The sequence below is a fragment of the Meleagris gallopavo genome, chromosome 1, assembly GCF_000146605.3.
Source record: "Meleagris gallopavo isolate NT-WF06-2002-E0010 breed Aviagen turkey brand Nicholas breeding stock chromosome 1, Turkey_5.1, whole genome shotgun sequence".
In the NCBI taxonomy this organism is placed as follows: Eukaryota; Metazoa; Chordata; class Aves; order Galliformes; family Phasianidae; genus Meleagris; species Meleagris gallopavo.
Genome location: NC_015011.2, coordinates 96,797,625 through 96,822,085, shown reverse-complemented (window position 1 = coordinate 96,822,085; position 24,461 = coordinate 96,797,625). Strand labels below are relative to the sequence as shown.

Here is a 24,461-nt window from a genome sequence, read left to right as displayed (position 1 = left end):
AGGGAAAAGGAAAGGGAAAGGGAAAGGGAAAGACTCGGTGCGCTGACCACTGCCCTGTGGAGCCCATTCCAGGGCCCAACCACCCCCTAGTGAAGAATCTTTTCCTAGCCCCAACCTATTCCTCCCCGGACACAGCTCTATGCCATTCCTTCAGGCCCTGTCACTGTCACAGCACAGAGCTCAGCGCTGCCCCTCCGCTCCCTACGAGGAGCTGCAGCTGCCATTATGCCTCCCTTCAGCTGCTCTGCTCTGCGCTGAGCCAGCCTTGGCACCTCAGCCTGTCCTCACCTGTCTTTGCCCTCCAGACCCTTCACCACCTTTGTTACCCTTCTTTGGATACTTTTTAATAGTTTTGTGTCCTTCTTACACTGCAGTGCCCAAAGCTGCATGCAGTGCTCAATGTGAGGCCACATAGCGCATAGCAGAGCAGGACAACCTTTTCCCTCTCCCTGCTGGCAGTGCTGGGCCTGATGCACTCCAGGTACGGTTGGCCTTTTGGGCTGCCAGGGCATGCTGTTGTCTCATGTTCAGCTTGTTTCCACATGCTCTGAGAGATTCCTTTCTTTCCATCGAGTGTAGGCTACCTACTGGAAGTAGGAGGTGGTAAAAGGGTAAGATATTTCAGGTTGCACCACAGCATCCAAAGGAGCTGTGCCCATCACCTTCAACAGGCTGTCAGAAAAGCAAGTTACTTTCCCACGCCTACATGGAACCTGGTGTTATGATGCATTGCTTACACACACATATTTCAATAGTATTAAACTGTATGCTGGAAATGAAAGTAACTGTAAAACACAACTAATCCTTTATCAAGATCATGGAAATTCTGAATAAGACACAAAAAAAGAACAAGACAAGGTTTGGAGTAGTATACCAAGATTTGTGAAATGAAATTGATTTCCATTCAAATCAGGTCTTTTACTTTTCTAGAAAATGTCAAGGTGTCAGCCTTGGCCATTACCAGACTGTGATTTATAGTAGAGACAAAGCGATAATACTCAGGTGACTGTCTGGGACTGTACTGCTATGTCTGGAAAGGCTACAGATGACAGCCATCTCTTTTCTTAACCAACTTACATTGCTTATCTTAGGATCAGCCTTCCCACACTTCTCCTCCCTAAATCCTTGATAGAGAAATGATAAAGCATATAGGCTTGAAGATTTACTGAGATCAGACAAATAAGCATTGTAAAGGGAGTAGGCTACAGGACTTGGGAGAAACACATTAAAAATAATCCTCTAGCTAACTGTATCTTAGCTATTTGGATGGATACCTGTAAAATGTAAGACTGATTGCCTGCTTTCAGCACATGGATATGTTTTAATCCATCTGTATAATCTGTTTCTGTAATTCAAGTATACTAGAAGAAAGAAAATCCTTAAACCAAGGAAGTTTTCAAATAGCAAGAATAGTACACTTCTTGTAATTTCCTTTTGAAATTAAACACAATTCATTCAATAAATAAAATACTGGAAGTTAAAAGTTACTTGGCTATTATTTGGGTAAATACTGCTGAGTAATTCAGTTAGTTCTCTCCTTGGCATGAAAATCAGCTTGCATAAAGGTAACAGAAGTACCAATAGTTAAGGTGCTAAACTCTTACTAATTTCAATTGGAATTATGTACCTTCAAGTAGCTCAGACAAGCCTTTTTCAAATCTACTTCTTTCTTTATCTTCAGCCACAGTTGTAGTCTCAATATAGTGGAATGAAAGAGAAAATACAGTATATGGGTAAGAAAGTCAGCTAAAAGAAAAGAGGAATTACTAGCACACTGAATTATACCATTCCTGACACTGGGTATCTGGTCCTGCTACTAGAATTTGCAGAGGACACTGACAAATTGAGAAGAGTTAAAAAAAAAAAAAAAAAAAGAATTAGCAACATGATTTGATCTTTCAAAAAATGTATCTTCCAGTAAGGAACTGAAGACAATCTCATTAGCTTAGCAATGAAAAAGCAAAGAAGTGATTGATAGCAAATGACCATATAAATTATCACGAAAAAATTCAGTAGCTGGAAGCTGATGCTAAACAAATTCCAATTAGAACTGTAGCATAATTTTTAATAGCAAAGTAATAGACTAATGGGACACTATTCCTCTGAAGGTTATAGATTCTTTGTCATTCTGAATCCCAAAATACACATGCAAGCCAAACAGAAATTGTTGGTATTGATGTGGGAGTTGCTTGGTGAATTTTGGTTGCGCATGTTTTATGGAGGAAGTCAGACTAGATGATCGAGTTTGCCTTGGCAGCAGACATGATATTTCTACTATGTGTGGGAGATGCAGTGGAGGAGATAAGGTTAAAAAATAAAAAAGAGGAAAGGAAAGAAGTAGGAGCTGTCTGGTTGTCTTCTTTGCATAGTGAATGTAAGGTGCAAACCTTGTGCAGTACCATGTTTTATACTTGAGTAAACTGTAGATGGGACAGAGTATAGGATGGCACTCAGGCACAAGTTCTGCCACATGGCAGGAGAGTCTGCAAGTCCACTAAAAGGACACCTGCAGATGTTAAAGTTTGCTGCCATTTCATAATTTGAGCCGGATTGTCAGATGAAGGCCTTTTTTGGGTATAGCCAAATCATACAGAACATGATTTCTATCATGTAGTCTGTAAATATTTTAGAAGAATTCTCATCTTGGTAATCTTGAGCTACTACATTCATTTTGTTACTAGCTATTGCAGAAAATCATTCAAAGATATTAATCAGCAAAATAAGTAAATGTGGATGCCAAACCATGTTAAGTCTCAATAAAAACTAAATGAATATTGAGATTTCATAATCTGTTAAAATGTGCACCCCGTCTTCCCAGGCACAGTTAGTGCAAACACCCAAAAGAAAAATAACTCACTGATCACTGACCGTTTCTCTATTGTTATTTGCATTATACTGCAGTCTCAGAACTCTAATGAAGGTCCCCCTGTGCTCACTGTGCTGTGTTCCCAGTTAGCAGCAATCCCCACGCAAAACGGGTTTGCACAGGCAGTGTTTCAGGAGAAAAAAAAAGGAAAGGTTCACTCTCTGCAATGGAGCTCAAGAGAAATGACTGCGTTCTTGCTGGGTGCCAGAAAGTGAGTTGGAATCTTTGGCCATTGGTGTAGGGAAGAAGAACACGTAGGCAGCAGTTTGGAAACATTTGAAGGGTTTTAAAAAAGTTTTAGTTATTGCATGTAGTAATTTTGATTTCCCACTAGCATTTAAGGAATGATTACCAAATTTTAGAAAGCCAAACTGCAGTCTTCGGAATTTATTAACTCATAAAAACCTACCAAAGTGCAATACCAAGATACCGGCAACACCCACAAGAACCCCTAACCCTGTGAGTCAGTGCGAGAGGTTTCCAGCACCACATCGGTAACCAGGCTTGCCTTTAACCATTTGTCCATTTATTTTAGAATCAGATGCTCCAATGACTCCTAAAACAGTAATATCCTGACCATATTCCTCTATTTCAGTATGAGGTACGTTTGAAAGAATATCCAAAATAATATGCTAACGTAATAAACACAAGAGGAGCATTATCTCCCAGGTTTATCTATAAAGTAACAGTAAGTCTAAGTTACTGAATACTCCAGTGTGTATATAAATACATTAACAGAAGCTGTGAGCACTGTGAATCTTCAGCCTTGTGAGAAATCTTCCTAACAGAGAGATGAACCCTCCACCCTCAGGGAAAAGCTATAAATCCAGCCACAAAATGGCTGCGCCGGCCATTTTGCAGGGCAGGCTGGATCATTGCTGAGACCAGCACCACTCTGGGCCTGCACAGATACAGAGGGTGATCCACTGCCTGGCTTCCTGTGGGCTCAGGGTCCATGGCCAGCATGGGCAGCCCACATCAAGGATTTGTAGAGCAGAGGGCTGCATGTCTGCTCTCTGCCCAGAGTGGAGCAGGATCACCAAAATTTTTGAAAATGTTAACCCAGCCAAATGCTAGTGGCAAATAATTGTTCCATGGCAAATATTTAATCACATCACAAGCAGAGGCTACCTTTGCTGGAGTAAGGTGCGGAAAGTCATTTCACATCTCCTTCACCCCCACATTACTGCTATTAAACCTGTTTTACAAATCATCCTCTGTTCAGCCATGTGGATACTGGAGCTATCCTGCCATTCTTGGGAAGACAATGATTAAGAAGTTTATGTGGAGGACAGTAACTATTAAGCAAATATATTATCCCCGACAACTATTTTTTTCTTAATAGGGATGAGGGAGGGGAAACAGATTCTGTTAAAACTTACAGTTAGGGTCAATTTAAATGTGTTTAATTTTCAAGGTGAAGAAGTACCACAGAGACACATAATGACAAGAAGTGGGAGCCTAGCTGATTCAAACTCCTGGAAAAAGGGAGCTGGCATCCTATAGGGCCTTATCCTGCAGCCATAGGAGGGTTAAAACAAAGAGATGGTCACCATGGAGGATGAGAACGTGAGAGGGGGCAGCTGCCCAGTGTAATAGTGTAACTAGGAATATTGCAGTTCTATCTCACAGAATAACCGCTGGCAGAAAAACAATTAGCTCATCCAATTCTACCATGTACACATAAAATTTAGAAGGAGAGAGACCTAGAAATCACAGGAGGATCCCACAATCAAACTTATTTCTATGCACAAAGTTGTTTCCTTCACATCAAAGGCATTTTGTAGAAAGAGTGCAGAATAGACAGTGAACCATGAAGACCGTTCCACTGATAACTGTCTCACTTGTGTGAAAATCAGTATATAAATCGGATAAAAAGAATTTACTTATTTATGCATTGAAGATACTCTCTTCATCTGATTTACCTTCATCTGATGGAGATGCTTTGCATAAAGGGATGCATTATGAAGAAATGCATTCTGCTAGGAAAGGCTTGAGCTGGAAATTAAATCCTGTGCTAAACTTTTCAAGAAGTATCTACCTTCACTGAACTCTTTTCATGGTCCTGCTTATTTCTACTTTAAACTTCTCATTTATTGTACTTTAAGCTCCATCAGTGAATGTAAATGGGGTTTCACTATACGTTTAGTGCATTCAAGCATTCTTTGTTACAGTTCCCACCCTGGTGCATTATGTGAGCTCTGCCACGGAAGTCCAGCAGTCGGTTTGTTTTCTGCTATTAATAAAAGAACCTACTTTTCGCCACTTCTTTGAAGAAGTTGAAAGGGCTACATGTTAGAGGGGGAGGTGGTGGGGAACAGACTGTGGTGTAATCCCCAAACGCAAATGCTGTCTAGATTAGAAACCTCCCAGAAGAAAATCTACAAATGCTAAGACTGTGCTTTTTGTGTGATGAACAGTAGAGCAATAACTTAGCCACATACTGGGTTCTGCCTAATGCTTAAGGAGCCTACTAGGTGAAAGGAATTAAATGAAAAAAAAATCTTCCAGTTGGCTCTGTGCCGATGCTAGCCAACCCTTTCAGTACCCAGTGACTTACTAGTGGAACTATTTTCATTTGTATTTCATCATTACGGTTTCTTAATATAATATTTCGGATTCTGTTAAAATAAATAAACGCAAGAAAAAAAATAAATAAACACAATACAAAAACAAAACAAAACAAAAAAAAACAACCCACCAAATGGGATTTACACATTGCCAGTGTTTTTACAGTCCAGGAAAAGCTTAATTAAAGGGGTGGTACATGTCTCTGCTGAATAGCTGTTTTTCCTTCATACCTTCCCATGCACAACACGCACACATCCAAGAAAAGAGGCTGGGGGTGGGGGTGGTGCAAGAAAACCTCCCAAAAACCATTGCCCAAATTGCCAGCCTTAAACCGCTCAGTACAATCTTGTTGGATTGCATGGCCACTTAAATAAATATGCGTCTCTAGCAGAAAATCAGAACCTGCTTGTAACAACTCAAAAGTAGAAGAAAAGTGCAGAATATAATCTGCCTTTTCCCCTTAGTTTTTCAAGTGATCGTTTACTGTATCTAGTTTACCGTGCAATTATTAAGTAATCCTTAATTCCTAAATAAGCAAGAACAGGAGTAATGATAGCAATCCCAAAAGCCGACCAGATAAACTTTATTGTATAATCAACTGGATGATTCTCTGATTTATTTTAAAATCCTACTTATTAGATTAAAAATGTTTATAAAGATAAAATCATTTTAGCATTGCTGATCTCAACAATCTTATGTCCAATTACTCGCATAGAATTCCATAGTCCTTCCACCTGTTGTAACTCAGGCACTGTAAGCAAAACATAGCTTAGCAAAAAAATTAATAGAGCTGGTAAGAACATAACTCATCGGGTAAGAATAACTCTGGTGGTGCTGGGGGGTGGAATGATACAGCACTCAACAAACTCTGAAGATGACCTATTGTAAGTATCAGGGAAAGAAAAATGAGGTTATGAATGTTTTATTTATATGGGATAAAAATACTTGAACAGAAAAAAAATAAATCTATTTTGTGAGTGATACAGCTTCAGCTGGCATTTTTATAGGGTTCCAGATAGTTTTTCTGTTACACGTCTCTGTATGACTACCTAGTTAGCCTAGACAGTGGATCTTTCTTTTTCCTTTATTTTTTTTCTTTTTCTTTTGTGCACTACAGACGGTTCCTGCGCAGAGATGGCTGCATTTCAGTGTGAAATTAACTATCCAGTCAGGAATTGAGCATAATCATCATATGGGCAAATCAAAATGATGGCTACAATTGCTGCCTACAGAAATTTTTGCTGCAGTGCATATTAACGCACCAAAAATGTTGTGTTAGCTAATAGTGAATGTGCTGATTTTCATTACCCATGGAAATGTGTAACATCTTATGTTAAATTTCATTGACATTTTTCATCAAGTGTGTAGAGCAATGCTCTGAAATGTGATAATTGTAGACTCTTGTTGTACAACTTTGAGTAAAATATTAGTTCCTCTAATTCCAGCAGTAATTAACTTGGATTGGAATTCCCCTGATTCATGTAACAGTCTTCAACATCATATTAATGGATCCTAGTGTTTATATAGTTTGAATAGAAATTCTGTCCCATAAACGTAATATTTTATTAAGGCACTAAAAATTTTCGGGTTAAAGAAAAGTATTGATCGAATCACCGTAGCCTGAGCTGTAAAGCATTTTTCTGGCTTAGGTTTAAAATGAAACAGTATCTTGTTGAAACTTAAAACGCTTCAGAAATGAAGTTCTGGAAAATTGTTGCATCTCTCATGAAGACTAAAAATTAAAGTAGACAATTATCATAATAATAACCCAGTTGTACATGGCACACAAAAGAGAAGCTAATACTTCTTTCTCTTTTTTGACTGATGTTTTGTTGGGCTGCAGCTAAACAGCACTTTAAGTTGACAGTAAATTAGCAAACAATGTGAGGGAGGAAAAAAGAAAGAAAATCATGCAGGGGTTAAGATGTTTATGTAAAACAGTGATTTTCTTTTTTAAAATTAAAACGTACAAATAAGCTGGTGTCAGAGACTAGGTGATCCTTCATTTCCACCGCATTGAGCAGGCTCACATCAGCAGCAGACAGCCGTTAATATATGCGTCTGGCTCAGTCTGGTCTACCAACTAGGAATTCATCGAATTGTTAATATCATTCCTTTTTTGTATGCACCACACATCATTTTCTACTCTCTCTCTCTCTCTCTCCCCCTCACGCTCTCTCCTCTTTGCAAGAGCTTGTGTTTTGGTTTTTTGTTTTTGTTGTAGCACAAGCTGATTACTCTGAAATCACATATGAAGTAGCATTTAGAAGCGTTTTGTACTGGAAGAGCAAAAAGTCATTATAGAAATGGGAGTATATTGAAATTCTGCACATATAGCTATGTGTAGTCTACCAGTGATGTTTCCATTTATTTGTACTAATAGATACAGCTTTCATACACTGATGAAGTGTAAATAAAACTGCTTTTTGTGAGGTGTCTGCAGGCACTGTCACATAGTCCCGGGCTGGGGAAATGCTGTGGTGATCATGGTGGCAATTCTGCCCGATCAAAGGCTGGGTTTCTTCCTCCCTTCCATCCGCCTCTGCCCCACCACAAGGAGTTTAATGTACACTACAGGTTGGTTTTGCTGTGTTGAAACTGGGGAAAAAGAGGGAGGAGGTAAAAAGGAAGGCAGTGCACCAACTTCTTCATCTCTATGGCAAGGGGCAGCAGCGAGTACTATGGACAGAGAGGAGGCACCAGAGCTATCCCAGTTCAAGCAGTGATGCAGAGGCAGTACTGTGTATTCACAGCTTTTGCTGTAGCTCCAAATAAGACAGGTAGGAGTTTCTCATGGTTCATTTCATTTTCACTCTCACTGCAGAGAAAAAAGTACTTGAAATCTTCACACTGATAGAGATGGACATTTCATACTATAGTTTCACATGCATTATACACAGAATATTAAACCAAAATGGGTACCGAATATGAACTATGAACATTCAGATAAATTTTGCTGACTCAAAAATAAATGCAATCCACAGTCTTTCATATGTACAGTCATGTGCACTGTATATCTGATTAGATACATTAGGATTTTTATTTTGATAAATTATATGCATAATTTAAACTGTTTACCAACATGCATATACCTACCCGCATTATAGTTTTATCTCATTAGGTAGCTTGAATGATCAGAGTGCGTTCACCTAAGCAGTGCCTTAAATACACCCTTTTCAGGACTGAAAACTATGAGTATTATATATAATACATGTCAGCTGCTACTGAACTGCTTCCTTGGCGTAGCACCTAGCTGAGTGAATTAGTTTTTCACATACAAATTCAGATCAACTTCTCTAATATCAACTGAATAGAAGTCAGTGATGTTCAATAACACATCTGCGTAAAAAGAAATTACCTCCATGACTGAATGTTTGCAAGTAGCTCTTTTGAGTGTTCTGAGTATGTGCGATTGACAGTTTATGATGAAAAGAACTGCATTTACAGGAACTGTATCATCATTATAATTGGTAAGACAATCTTTTTATGACTATTTAAGCACTAATTATACCTTGAGCAACTTGAAAGCTATGTACAGCGCATAGTTTCTTAATAAAACAAGACAACAAGAAAAAGTATTACACTAACAGATAAGAACAATTTATTTTAACGAAAGTATTGACGCTTACAGTAAAACACAATTCCTCCCACTCAAGTGGAAAAAAAACAATGCAGCCAAAATACCACTTCTGAAATGAACAAATAGTTTGGATGCCTGATCTGTATGAAGCCTCTGTCTCAGTGAAGTCTGATGTACCAACAAGCTCCTGCAGCATCTTGGTTTAGACACAGGAAACAGAGAAAAATGAATTAGAACTAACCCACCTACAAACTGCTAAGAAATACAAATCTAACTATGCTTGACAGATCAGAAGTTTAAGAGCAATGAATGGTGCAGAACAACTCATGCCCCTGTAAATCCTCCTATGCAAAGTTAGTGAAGTACTTAGCATATCGGGGACAACCTAGAACGCAGTATGCTGTTAGCAGTGGGAGGAAAAATGCAAAAGGTTTTGAGTTGGGGCTGAGTTCAATTCTCAGAGTACTGCCAGCTCCATATGAATTTAACAGGTACACAGAATGTGATTCTGTGAGTGAAGTGATATTATAGTATATATAGGTATATATAGGTAGTATGATTTTTACACTAATGTTCTCTATCAGATTAAAATTTAAACTGAGACAGTATTTTTAAATGTGATATCGTATCCTCACTTAGACAAAGAAAAATAATGGCAACTAACTATAAAACTGTCTTTGTGCCCTATTACAGGAAAAGCTAAGCAACAGTTTTCCTGTATACCGAAAGCATTACTCAAAAATCAAAAGAATGAATGCTTTATAGGCCTCAAGCATCAGCATTTGTGCTTGATGTTTTAAAAGTTAATTAAGTGCTGTAGCAATACAGCTGAAAATATACTTTGTGGTAATTATCTACCAGAAATGTGTGTAATGATAATGTTATGTTATGGTTGAAAACCTTTGGTATATTTTAGTACCTGGTGGGTTGGTGTTTTTTTTCCTTTGTTTGTTTGGTTTTTTATTTTTTTGTTGTTATTCTTTTGGTTCTTTTTTGAGGTATGAACTGGCATTCAGTTTAAATTTTAATACTAAATGTTACATGGCATCTAGTCTAGTTTTCTAAACACAAACAGGTAACATGCTAAAGCTGCACGAAGGATAACAGCTTTTTTTCTTTTAGGAACAGGTCTGCTGCTTAACATTTGGTATATTTTCCAATATATTAAGAAAGGTGTATTTTCCTTTTTCCCTTCCAGACAGGGAAAGCTCCTTTGGCTCTCTAAATTCTGCAGAGAAACAATCATAGTCCAAAGCTGCTGGTTCCCCTCCGCCTAGGTCCCAAGAGCCTGACTTGTGATTGTTGCTACAAAACCTCACAAGTTAGGGTCTCAGGGACTAGGAAAAGTCTGATATGATCCAGTAGAATTCGTCTTCCAATAATCTGAATTGCTTAGTAGTCATAATTGCTGTCAGTAAAACTTTCACTGCTATTGTGAAAAAAAAATAAAACAACAAACAAAAACAACACACAGCAACACCAAACCAAAACCAAAACAAAAAGCAGCCACCCCCTTAACCCCCCACCCCAATCAGCAACCCCTCCTCCCACCCAAATAAACACAAGGCACTTTCACGTAGGGGGCAGAAAAGATCAAATAAGCAGGCAAGACACATACATACATTCAAGACAATGTATCAGCTGACTGAACAGACTTTTCTTACAGTCCTTAACTTTTGAAAGCAAAAAGAAAGAGCACAGCAAAAATCTTCACTGCCTTGACTCACAAGTAGCCATATTACAATGCATCAGAAGGAAGCGTCTAAAAATGGGTTAAAACCTGCTTCTTCCAGCAGATTGGTACAGTAACGATTTGATTCTATTTCCTTTAATGCCTTAAAGAAGGATTAAATGCATGTGAAGGGGTTTCTAATTGCAAAATTTCCCCTTTATACTTTCAGTCCTCCTGTTCAGGTGGGCCCTAGGTTACAGAGTACTTTAGAGCCCTTCTCGATGCAAGGATAACCTCTGGGCGTGTATTCACTTTTTGCCTCTTCCCCACGTTCAACATTTAATCCTTCTACAGACTGCTAGCAAAAGCTTCTTCCTTTCAATGGCAAAGCGAGCTTTCGCTCCATAAACTGTAGAAAACACTGACATGCGGAGATTGTTGTCACTTGCACCAGATTACTCAAAGAACACACAACTTTCAAATACTGTCGATAGAGTGAGAAGAAATAATCGGATTTCCCAAACAATTTCTTTCTGAAGCCGAACACTTTTAATGGCACGACCACGATCCCGAATTACTTTCGTATTCATTCTCCTCCGATCTTTAGCCTTGTTTGCAGAAGGAAAAAGAAAATTTCTACTTTAGGGACGGGATCCACGGTGGTAAAAGAAATTTCTACTTTAGGGACGGGATCCACGGTTGGCTCTTTTTTTTTTTTTTTTTCTTTCCATCAGAGCCCAGAGCAAAAGAAACAGCAGCCATAAAGGTCCTAGCCACTGGAGCAGAATCTGGTATAGAAAACTCAGTGCTCTTCGGGAAGCCGTTCAGCTTTAAAAAGGAAAAAAGAGAAGAAGGGGGGAAGAATTAGAATCTCTGCTGGTCGAACAGGTGAATCATCCATTTACAAGAAAGCTACACAGAGAGCGCTGCTGAAGAAAAGATTTGCCAGTGCCCCCCACCCCCACCCTGCCCTTCACTCTCCCCTCCAGAAGGCTACCTCAGATTTCAGAACATTTTGGCTTATTTAAAATATTTCAGTAGATGACAGAATGCAATATTACATAAGAGCCGTTCCTTTGTCACTGTGCAGCGTTCAATCAGTTATGCCTCAGACACAAAATAGTTAAACGAAACAAGATATATATATATATGAGATATATATGTATAGCAGTCCCTGCATTTCATTCCATTTCTTTCTTTCTTGCAAGCTGATCATGATTTAACAAACAATTTTGACCGCAGCTTTCAAATCAATAATTAGAATGAAAAATCTCTCCCCTCTATAAATATGACATTAACATAATTATACCACCCCCATCGCATAGACCCATCCTCTTTAGGGAATTCATCTGATGCTCTGAAGATGGAAATCAGTCAGATTTTAGTTGCTCTCAAACGTACCTTTGCTTCTCACTGACTGACTGGCTTTACCTCCCGTGCACACACACACACGGTCACCAACACTCACACACACACACATCCACATGCGCGCGCACATGCACACACACACACGCACGCACAAAAAGGCAAGGCAAAGCGGCGGATGCTGACTCAGAGCAGTTGTGTGTGGAGGGGGTGGTATCGGCTGGTATTTTCACTGCACTCATCATTAACATTAACTCACTCTCTAGCATCCACCCTCTCTCAGACCTGCTGGACTGCAGCATTTGCATGACGCTGTCACTCTAGCCCTTGTGGGTCAGATGTTAGAAGAAAAAAAAGCCTCAAGGCTCTCATAAGGAATGCCTTCATTTCTTCCAAAGGGTCCCTCTTCTTATTTTTCCACCTTTCTACTTCCTCTGTTGCTGTGTCTCAGTTGTTTGACATCTTTCCGGAAGAAAATGTCTTGAGCTGCAATAAGCCAGTAGTCGGTCGGTCCTCCCCTCACCTCACACTCCTATTCCCACCCCCTTTTTTTCCTAATCAATAAGACGGATCTCCAAATGCAGTTGTGAAAACAGGCTCTGACACACAGACTTTCATCCTCAATCCTCTGTCTCAGGAATAGCAGGCAACCCAGCTCACACGTGATGCAGGGAGAAATAATGCCAGTAATTCTTGAACAGACTTAGTTTATTCTACGCCTTCTTCATTTTTTCCTTTGCTTGAATAAATACTAGTGGGAAGGGCACAACAGCTCTCGGCAGCTATAAGGATTCTTTTCTTCACAGAGCCACGATCATTAAAAAGACTAATATTAATCTTCCTTAAAATTAATGCTATCTCCCCTCCTCATTGTGCTCTTTATAAGTAGGAATTGTCTCATAGCCAAAACACTGCCAGGGTCTGAATCACCATTCACTGTGCTGAAATTGTACGTTCCCAGACTCTGGTTGGTATTTAACCGGACTAAGCAGTTCTTTTTTTATTATTATTATTTTTTTTTTATTTCAGACTTTTTAATTAAAAATAATAATAATAGTGATGAGAAAGAAGTAGAAGCTGCATGCGTCCGAGCGAGCACTGTGAGAGAACAATGGCACTGCATACACACGGTACGGTACAAAATGCTGAAAATGTGTGATTGAGCCACACTCATGTATTTATCTGCACGTTATTTGCCATGTTGGTAGAGCGGTCTGTGCGTACTCGCGTGCATCAAACACATCTACAGAAACCAAGTCGAGAGGTATAATAAAGCGTCCAACCCGAAACAAAGCACAGAGGCTGCAAACTGCGACACAGGCACAGGTTGTATGACAGGCTGTGAGAATCCACAGAGCACACTTACTGCGTACATTTCCACCTTGTTCCTTTGTTCTTAAGACAAGGTAATACAATGACTTACAGCACTGAATATCTTTCTGCTTTTCCTGATTTATGCCACCGCTATTTGTGAATTATTTTCCAGACCCCACCACAGCCCTGTGACTCGCAGCACAGAGGCTATGCACCAGAGGGGGGCAGGTGATGGCCCCGTTCCAGCCAATTCTCTGGGCTGGCCCAGGCGGGCGGCGCCAGGCTGCTGGCAGCCCCCAACCCCGCCATGGTGGCCCTCTGGCAGCCAGCACCAAGGGCACCCACCCACTGCTGAGGGTCTGCAGGAAGCAACGTGCCATCCCAGGGGAAGGCACCACTCTGGGTGCCCACCTTGAACCCGGTACATACATGATTATGAGCAGTCATCATAGTGGTAATTAATGCCACCGAGAAAGGACAGAAGAAAGTAGACAATTAGGAAACAGTTAAGTTTGTGATCTGAGGGAAAGGCAAAGACGGAGACAAACACACACCCACAGCCAGACACAGAGAGCGAGAGGAGAGCGCCAAGCATGAGACAAGAAAAGCGAGACTGAAATCAGATTTGGGAAACTGAAAAAATACAGGATTACAGCATTCAGCTTAGCATTTACTGAGGTATAAAAAAAAAATTAACACATGCACAGCATGGCTTAAAATACTTATTGCCATCAATAGTCTGTGACGGATGCCGGCTTCTTACTGCTATATGTACATTAGATTGGTCATCGCCTCTTAATCTCCTTTTGCTCAGACCCATCCATTTTTTTGCTGCTCCAGCATCTGTGCCCTTTATGCTTTTTTTTCTGTATAGTTACCCACAATACCCTGGATAAATTAATGTCATGACCCCGCTATGGCTATCAGACAGAAAAAAAAGTCTACTATTTTAATAATTGAACGTGCGTGTACAGCAAACTGCCTACTGATAGCCCAGCTCTGTGGACTGCCTCCAACAGCACCCTTTGCTAGCTCTGCGAATCAGAAACAACAGATGCAAATACTAGACACAACGCCCTGGTTCTCTGTCTTGGTTTTTGTTTTTTTTTTCTTTTTTAAAAAAATTCATTTCTTCTATCTGAGCCATCTCGTTTTCCTAGCCTCCACCCCTTCAGTGGTTAAGGACATTACACTGCTGAAATTAGAATAATTTGAATAAAAGCATAAAGATGAGTGAAAATCATAAATGGCTGCAGATTCTGGAAATTTATATCCACACTGTGAGTAGGGAAGAGTACCCAGGTTCAAGTGCTGAGCCTCACTTGGGAGCACCTCTGGGACCGATGGGACTGCAGACTAGATTAAATCAATAGTCGTCTGAAACGAGATGTCGTAATCAATCAGCTCAATTACCACTGTCATAGAACTGGGCTTAAGGTCTTTCCTGATTCTACTCTTCTAATCATTAACCCTTTTACATCCTCAAAATGGGAGCTCATACTCGCTCTGCTGCCCTACCTTCCAGATCATCCAAGTTTAACTTAGCCTTTTTCTCTATTTTCTCTTTCCCTATTTAAAAGACATAAGAACCGGTCAGCAGATAATGTTTCGAGTATGAATATGGCAAGGTGAGATGCACTCCTTTAAATGCACCTATTATATATTTGCTGTGTGCGCGCTTATATATTATTATCATGCCTCCGGGAGTGGCTGGGTGGATCAAAGACTGCTGTTTAATTAACATTCAACTCAGCTGTTTCCTTGGAGATTACAAATAGAAGACTAGTTGAATTAATCTGAAGCTGTTCACTCTTTCCACTAATCCAATGCCACACGGCTCTTCTTCCCCTCATCCTAGTTAGGAACAACTCACTCCCTGTTAATCAACCACTAGGAAAATCCATTTCCAGCTGAGGGTAAGTGTGAAAAAAAGTTGTAAAGACATGTTCATATGTGTGGCCGAATTTCCAATGACTGGAATTGTCCAGTCATTCACCTCGTGTATTCACAACACAGTAAATCCACACACAACGTATGGAGAAAAGAGCCATCAGCTTCGAATATAAGCAGTGCCACTTTAAAATCTTGCATGTAAATATTGCTGTCTGAAGATTGCATTTCACTGATTTAAGATCTTTTATTCCTGAGTAAGTCCTGAAAAGATCAAAAAGCTGTTCATAAAAATGCTGCAGTAATTGTCACATATCCCTCTTTCTATTTTTAGGAGGGAAGAAGAAATCTAAGTGTTGCTAGATAGGTGGCAAGTATGCAGAATTTCAGTCTCATATTTATTCTTCTGATAGACTCAAATGCTAATAGTGAAAGAAAGCCCACTACATTTACAGTTCCACCTCTGTCTGTACGCACTGCCTCGGACTCCAAGCACAACCATACCTTTTTTAACCACGGAGCTGCCTTTCAGCTGGAGAGAGTGAGTGCACAGCCTCAGCTCACGTGGTGCTGTGAGTGCCAGATAACAGAACTTGCCCCTGTGCCATGGCAATGTTATTCTGGGGAGGGATTTTTGCTCCTGAAAGTGCTAGGAGTGAGTATGAGACAGAGGCAGCACATAGGTGTTTCCCCACAGAGGCTGAGGCCAGGGGATGTGTCTGGGAATGGTACCTGCCAGGGCAGGGCTGCGTGCCACCCGCACCGCACTGGGGCTGCCCCAGCTGAGCCAGGACAATCTGTTACCAGAGATTGATTACTGTTTCACCATCCAGCTGTTGTCATTAGTGGGAATATAAAATATTGGTCTCCAAAATGATTCAGCTGTGAGCATCAGCGCTCTTTAACAGGCTTATACCTCAGCCAGGAACTGCTTTGTTGGAGGAACTGACCCCTCACAGATGGAAAAAAATGACCTCAACTTCACATCGTTTCTGGGAAAGGTTTCGCTGACATGATGAGATACAAAAGAACCTTAACACTGTCCTTTAGTAATGCGAAATGAATGTGATGCACCAGACGGCACATCGAGCTGCTAGCTGAAGGGTGCTGCTCCGTTTTGCAGGCAGCAGTTCAGACTTTAAGCATCATCCACCAGGGGACAGCATTCACATCCACACTGTGAGGATGCGGCTTGTGTACTTGAAGAAGTGAACAAGAGCAGCAGAAAAAGAAAAAAAGATATAAAGTAGTATTTCCTGGATTATTACTGGTGGACACAGAAGGAGGAGTGGTGAGGCTGGATGCGGATGTCAGGGGCCAAAACCCACCCAAACACAGGATGAGCCTTTTGTTTCTTAGACAGGAAGAATAAGGTGATTTGCAGGATTAACATAAACTTTATGCAAATGATAAGGATTCTCAGTAATAACAAAAAATAATCTTAAAGGAATGGGACGACGAGAACTAAGCAGAATCACTGTGTGTCCTAGATGAAGGGAAAAATGCAGTAGCAAACAGTATTCTGATTTTGCAGTTCTCATCTTCCTATTTTCTGTGTGCTCCAAACGGAGGATAACACCCCATCACCCCTCTTCTGCCAGAAGAAAAAGTTTTTTCATCACAGTGCACATGAAACAGATACCCATTTGAAAATCATTTTAGCTTCCTTAACTGTAGCATTTAAGGTAGGAGGTGGTTAGAGTGACCAGCAGCTACGCATATGGCGTATCTGATTGTCCCCGACACCTCCTTCACCTAAATGTAAGAACATCAAAGGGATAAAACTTCAGAAATATCCCACATCTATCTCGTCCCTGATCCATCACAGAAATCTACCTCTTCATTTCTTATTTACAAACATCACATTCAGATTTTCCTTGTTTTTTAGTAACAGTGCTTGGCTGAAATTCCCACCTGATCAAGCAGTATTAAAAGTACTGATATTCTGCACTATTACTCAAAGGAAGTCACTAAAAGAAAAGAAAGAGCTTGATATTAAAACGAAGTAACAACTGCTCATATAACTGGTTTTGAACAAACACACACGTTTGCATTTTCAGTCTGGTTCTGAGCAGTATTTTAAAACTCTAACTTCATAAATGTTCCAATATGGCATTTTCACTATTTCCTTAAAATATAAGCATATAAGTATATATCCAATTGACAAAAACTTAAGATTACATGGAACAGGTTCATCAAAATATGTTGTTTATTCCCTGAAGTTCCATATTTTTGTTGCAATCAACAGTGGGCCTGCTCTTGTAAATGGGGCAATTCAAGTAACTATTCAGATGGATATTCTCTCTGAAATTATTTGAACTATTTTCCTGAGCACCAATTGTTGTTTACACGTATGTTCAATAAGAGTCAGAGTTTATAAAAGGAAATTATTCTATTAATTAAAGGTAAAAGTCTGTACTATAGACCGAAACCCTCCCTTTTTAATTAAAGGTGTGGTTTGAAGAGAAACACTTCTGACAAACATTCAGACTGCCTTGTTTTAAGAGGTTTCAAAAGAAGACTGGGGAAAAGAGAACCTTTTTAATGAGAAAATACTAAATAGCAGGCTTGATGTCTGCAAAACTGGAATATTTTAAATCTTCTAGACAGTGAAGGTTAAAGCTGTCCTGCATTCTCATAGTTCTCTCTCTCCTTTCTATCAATCTCATTGATTTTTTTTAAGGGTCAGAGGCTATACCTTCATTGATCAAAGAAACAGCCTGACACAGCGAAAGAGTCTGCCAATTCCAGACAGATCAATCACACCTTTGTCTGCTTTTGATACATTATGGTTATTTATTCTGCATCACCACGACTTTCTGTCGCATGGTTCTCAATGTAATAATGCTGCTTGGGGACAACAATAAATAAAAAGGGGGGGGGAGGGAGGGGAAATATTCTATGTAAAATATTTTAAGCCTCTCTCTGGTATTTCTGAGGGTGGCTTATGATGGAATTTGGCCAACTTGTCTGATTTCATTTTGACTTGGAAAAGAACTCCTGTTCTGGTATTTAGCTCTCCTTGGTCAGCGTTTTGTAGGATTTTATAAAGGCAATCCTTTGCAAATGTTTTGTGCAAAATGTTTTCAGAAAAGTAATGAGATCTCAACAGAACAACAATTAGGATCTAGTCGTATCCAGGATTATGCATGTTTATACACTCTTTTAGAGATATTTTAATAAATAGAATGTAACTGATACCCAGCTACAGCTACTGACTGCTTTATGGCTGTAAAATGAAACTAAACGGTCAGCCTAAAATAATTGCTAGGAAATATTGCTGAATAAACAGATATAAGTGCTGAAAAGCTCCTGGCTTTGCAATCTATTATGCTGAAAGCCAGCTAAAGCTTTAAAAAATGCACTATATGCTCGCTGCCTGTCATGACTGAAAGTTATATGCTACTATTTATCTTTCCATAGCATCTGCAAGCAGCCTTTAAAACTACTGTTGGTCCAGTATCAAACCTTTTATTCACATTTGGTATCCTCTCACTTCACAGGCAGTTGCGCTACTTAAGAGAAATCGCTTGTGGGCCTTGTGATATTTATTATAAGCAAAGGCATTTAAACCCAGTTGTAGAGGTGAAATTGTAGCATAAAAGAAGCTAGTGGCAAAATGCCCAGTGACTTCAGTGGAGTTGGGACTCCACAGCGAGAACTGACATTTGAACTTCTTCAACTCAAGCTACCTTCAGTAAGTAAGGCAGCTCACCAGATCTCACAGGACAGTGCCCTCAGAAAGAAGGTGCAAAAAATTAACACGCTTCCTTGCAAAGTCTCCAACAAAGCCATGATGAGCTCTACGCACAATACAGCCTCAGCAAGATCAGTGGAATGGTCCGATAAAATTAAGCATGTAAATCTTTGCAGAATTGTATAATAAGATGCAATCATCATCTCGACGAAATTATTCACCTACATCATTAAAACCTTAGAATAAGAGACGCGATAATCCAAACGGTTGGCATCAGTTTCTGATTTCACTGTGCCTACTCTGTAAATTATTGTGCACCAGGTTTACGGTTACATCAACATTATTATGTAAAGCAAAAGGTAAGCGGTATACTAAGTTGAAATATTAAAGCTATTAAAAAGTTATGAGTTTGACAGCATCCCTACAAGTATTTGTGTGCATGCCAAGAATTGCATTTAAAAACCTTTAACTAAAGGAAACTGACTTCCAGTGATAAACTGCAATGCCTAAGAGACATCACTAAAATGCTACCGCCACTCTCAAAGGCAAGGAGACCTTAAAAACGGTTGCTGGCTGACAGCATTACACAAAAACATGCAGTTTCTTCTACAAAGAAATAAAGCTGAATGCGCAACATTTCGGAGAAGTTTTGAATAAGTCTATTTGTCCAGCTTACTTCGCAAAGGCTCTGCAGAAAACAGCACCATAAACACTTTCAGTCCCCACACAAGGGCTAAACAAAGAGTCCTCTTTCTAGCCATTTAATCCAGTAATTTATTTTTTCAACCATCACATAAATCGAAACACAGCTGTAACCAATGACTTGCAGATCCAGTTCCCTGCCAGCTGGATCCTGTTCTGCTGAAGCAGCAAGATTTTTACATTGTTCACTTCTGTACATCTGGAGAAATCATTTGGGTTCAAAGGTGACTAGAAAAGCTCTTTAAATAAACTCAACCAACAGTGAAGAGAGGCCTAAGTATCTACAAAAGCTACATAGAGTTCCATTTAAAAACTTCTTTGTTTTTCAAATTAGTGCAAAGAACAGTTTGGTTTTTAAACATTTTATGATTATGACATTTTAATTGAATTATACACTCAAATACGTATTTACTGTTTCCCAAGAACTTTCAAACAGTGTCAGTACTCAAAAGTGATCACAGTTATAGCATTTAAGAAAGCAGTCAGAAAAACAGTGATGGAATGAAATCAAATGTCAAAATATACCTCAATTCATGCATCTTAACTGTTGCCTAAAACACCACTCCACTTTAAATTCACAGAGCAAACAATAAGAAAGCATATACTGTGCTGAGACATGCTGAACCTCAGAAGTTAATCCTTAAAATAGCCTTATTTCAAAAAGTCTGCATCATCCCTTTCTGAATGAGTCTGCTAAGTAACAAAAATGTCCCTGACATTTAAAACTGCACACAGTAAATTGATTACAATGCATCATTTCCTTTGGAAAAACAAACACAAAGCAAACCAGCTGAATCTTGCAGAGGTAAATAACAATGAATATTAAAGGCTTATATAATCTGTATCTTTAATTGCTTTTCAGACAAAGAACGGATGGAATGGGTACTCAGATGAGTTTACAAAGGAGGGGTTTCTTGTCTAGCACAGGCCATGTTAGCAAAGTACTTCAACAACGCTGAAAGTTCCTATGCTGTTTTATTTGCAAATTCATAACCATGAACTCTCAATTACAGAACATATCAAGAAGCATCACTGAACATCTAATTCCACTCAAACAGGTGAGCAGGACACATTCAGTAAGTGCCCCGACTGCTTCCCCAAAGACACAGTTCCTTTCCCACACATTATTAAGAAGTATCACGTAATTCAGTCAGAGTTCACTGCCACAATGGCTTCTTTTCCTCTTTTGATACTTACAGTTAGAGTTGGTTTGAAACAACGCTGATAAAAATATCCTTTCTAGTTGCCACTCTGGCCATATCTCTGCCTGGGTTTCATGCTGGTCCCCACCACCTCCTCCTCGCAGATGAAATGAGTAGCTACCTCACCTTCAACTCTTGCTATTTGTTGTCTGCTCTTGTCTGTGCTTCCCCCCTCATAATTACAGGAATGCACTGTTACATATGCTATCTGTGTTCTGTTGTGAAATCATTAAAAAAGAAAAAAGAAGAAAGATGGAAAATATGCCTTTAATAGCCAAATAAATCAGATAAATCATCTGCAAAAACTAACATGTAAAAATCATAACCAGGTAATTGCTACATCACTCCAGGGCAAACTTTAAGGAATTTATATGTACATTTCTATATACTAGTATATACAGATTTATGTAAACATTCTAGAATGAAAAGCATTTAGTCTGCATTTAATTACAACGTTTCTAGAAAGCTCTCTCTTCAGTGTCTGATGTTTATTTATTCTTAAATATGGGTTAGCTTTTGCCTAACAATAAAAATATCACAACAGGGAGTTAAACGTGACAGAACATAAGCTGCAACTGACCAGTGGTTAAGCTTCTGCAATGTTTCCCGTTTTCAGCTTTGCCAAAATCAACCGCGCAATTAAACAGTACAGAATTTATTTACCATCCATTTACCACAGTTCTTTTGTTTCGCCATCAGCTGTCCTTTCTAGTTCAGATTCTTTACTGTTAAGGTTATTTGCCTCCATTTTTACTGAACAGATCAGGATTTATTATACTAATCAGACATCACCTATGACCCCAACTGTAACACTATCTGCATGCTCAGGATTTCAGGTAAATTAAATCAGGGTGACTTTCAGTCACAGTCTCAAACAGACTCTGCACAGAGGCATTGCCTGTTTTAGTAAGGTGACTTCAGTTGCTTAGAGAACCTTGCATAAATCTTTCGCATTACAGTTGGCAGTACAGAAGATATCCTGATTTATCTAGGAATTATACTTCTATGGCAGATCCTGAGGCAAAAACCTCACTGTTTTTTATGCATTTGGTTGAAAACCTAAGTCCTGCTAAACAAAGCTCCCCATTGGAAATCTAACAAGAAATCTGCTAGAAGGACTGAAACAGAGATTCTTAAATCTGACATGCAAATTTCTGAATGTGCTCAGCCAGATCTTCCAATTACCCAAATTTTTGTTTGGCAAATGTTATGGTTGCCTCTACCTGAGGGCTTGGTTAATTATGCTTATCATCCATAAGGTGCTTAATTATGCCAGTTTACATTACCCAGAGTCCTTTTTGTAAACTGTACCACCGAATGCTCTGCGGTGGGGATGAGCAACTTTCTACAGCTAAGTTGCCAGTCCTCACATACCTTTCCCGCATTTAAGATAGATCTTGTCAATAGAAACTGAACAGGGAGCCAGAAGCTCCTGCCATTTAAAGATGAATGATGTTGCCAATCATGTTTTTGGCAGACTCCTGCCCCTTTGCAAGGCAACATTTCCTATGCATTGGCTCTCTCTGGGTTTGGAACCCAGGATATTTAATCTGCAGCATACACTGGGGAACCTGTCAGAAGAAGTCCTTTCTGCTCTTCCACCTGGCCTCAGTCATTTGCTCCTCTACCTTGCTTGTGCTGACACTTGCATCTTACAGCCGCATCATAAAGCCGACTAGGAATCTGATCCAAAAAGTAAGCCAGGAGAAATAAAAGATCAAATTGCAGCAGGATCAGTCCCTGATCTAGCTCATTAAACAGGTACACAAACTAACAGCCAGCTCAGAAGCCTGGTGAAAATGCGTGCCACTGGCAAAAGGATGGAATTCTCCATTAGGTGGCAACCTGAACTTTGGCAACATATAAGTGGGCCTATACCTGTTTGAAGCCAGGTGATGTGTGAGACTCTCAAAGTCACCTCTTTAGGACACTGAAGGTCCCCATCTTCAGCCTGTGCACTAACCTTACTATATACCCAGGCACTCATGTAGAACCACACAATATGGAATTAAAAAAACTATCAAAAGCAAAGATGTAAGATTATATTGCAGACAGACAAAATAGAAGATACACCCAGAGGAGAAAAGACTACACACTCCTGGAGGAATCGTGTAGAAAGTGTTCAAAGTGGTCAGAACAGTAAATACGTTATTAGCAACAGTCTGCTAATACATCAAGCATACAAATAAATGTGATATAAGTAATTAACAGTCATTATACAAAACAAAAAGAAGGAACTCAGAGACTACAATACATCTGAAATGAAAATTATGGTAGAGCTAAGGATAGTTGCAACAATGGAATTAAAACTGAAATTACATCTCTGTCTTTCAGACACTATGAAAAAGTTCATTTTAACTTTGTGAAAAAGACTACTATGTACTGTATACATATAATTACTTCTATAGTTCTCTCTTTGCATGTATCTCATTCCACTTATGCAATTTAGAACTGTGTTCTTAGTCAATTATTTACGAAGGTAAAATAGACTGGCTTAGGATTTTTGTAGTGTCCATTATAGCCATAAGTCATTCAGAGAGAATCAATAAATTGTGTGTCATCTCCATGTAGCATATAGCATTTTGCTTTTTTTTTTTTTTAAATTTGGTAACATGCCTATCACTGATGTGCACTTTTCATTGGATTTTGATGTATGAGCACACACCACAAGGCAAACATATGCCTTTTCCTTCACAAATAAAGTGCCATCAGACGCTGCATCCATGTTTGTAAATCATTTTGTAGATGATGTGTTCTCACACGTGCAATCTGAGAGCAACAACATAAGACAAAACATATAATTGTGAAACATATCACATCTATTACTTATGAAAAAAAAAAAAAGGTGGAGCAGCACGATCCACAGCTAGGTCTATGTTGTGTGCTGAATTCCTAAGCAGAACATCTCATCATTATATCTAAGCTTCACAGCCCAGAAAAGGACCATGTCTCTCTAGGGATTGTAGTATCTACAAGATCGTCAGAAACCTATGTGATGCACACATGTGATAGTCTCTGCCTTGGAACCCACCAGCTGGCTGAAAGATACCAACAATGTATGCAACGAGACAGCTTAAAAAATTATTGCACATATAAAAGACTGCTAAACAAATCTTTACATGTCCATCCTAAAATTACATTTAAAATAGCCCCCAAAGCATACCTTATTTTTTCTAAAGAAAGTTTGACACAAAATATTATCTTAAAGCAAATTACTTGTACATCCTGGAAGGTACATAACCTTGAGCATTGACCAAGGAGATACAGGTATCCAAGCATAAAGGAATCTTTGATTGTAAGATTGCAATGATATCTTGAAAAACACACTTTCCTCTAAAATATCAGAGAGACTCAAAGAAGTAAAAGTCACAGTTTCCACTCTAACTACTACTTGAAATCCTGCTGCATGAGCCTTGAATTTGGATTTCCTGGGTCCAAAAATGCAGCTTAGAACAGCACCCAAGTAAACCCTTCTTAATATTTCTGTGTTCTCCATGAAGAAGGGAAAGCTGCAGTGCATTTTAAAAAATATACTTCTGTGCCAGTAGATTAGATGCCTGCAATAGGTAAAATGAAAACTTTTAGTCCTTTATTTAACATTA

The 24,461-nt window shown here is 39.3% G+C and overlaps 1 long non-coding RNA gene across 2 annotated transcripts in view; it reads right to left on the bottom strand.

Annotated features, from left to right (window-relative positions):
• Positions 1-11,414: 11,414 nt before the first annotated feature.
• LOC104913987 overlaps positions 11,415-24,461 on the bottom strand; it is a 232,537-nt gene continuing 219,490 nt past the window's right edge. For both annotated transcript variants that reach the window (XR_795754.3, XR_795756.3), the window contains one exon: positions 11,415-11,517. This is a non-coding gene — a long non-coding RNA (uncharacterized LOC104913987). The remainder of the gene's footprint in view (positions 11,518-24,461) is intronic.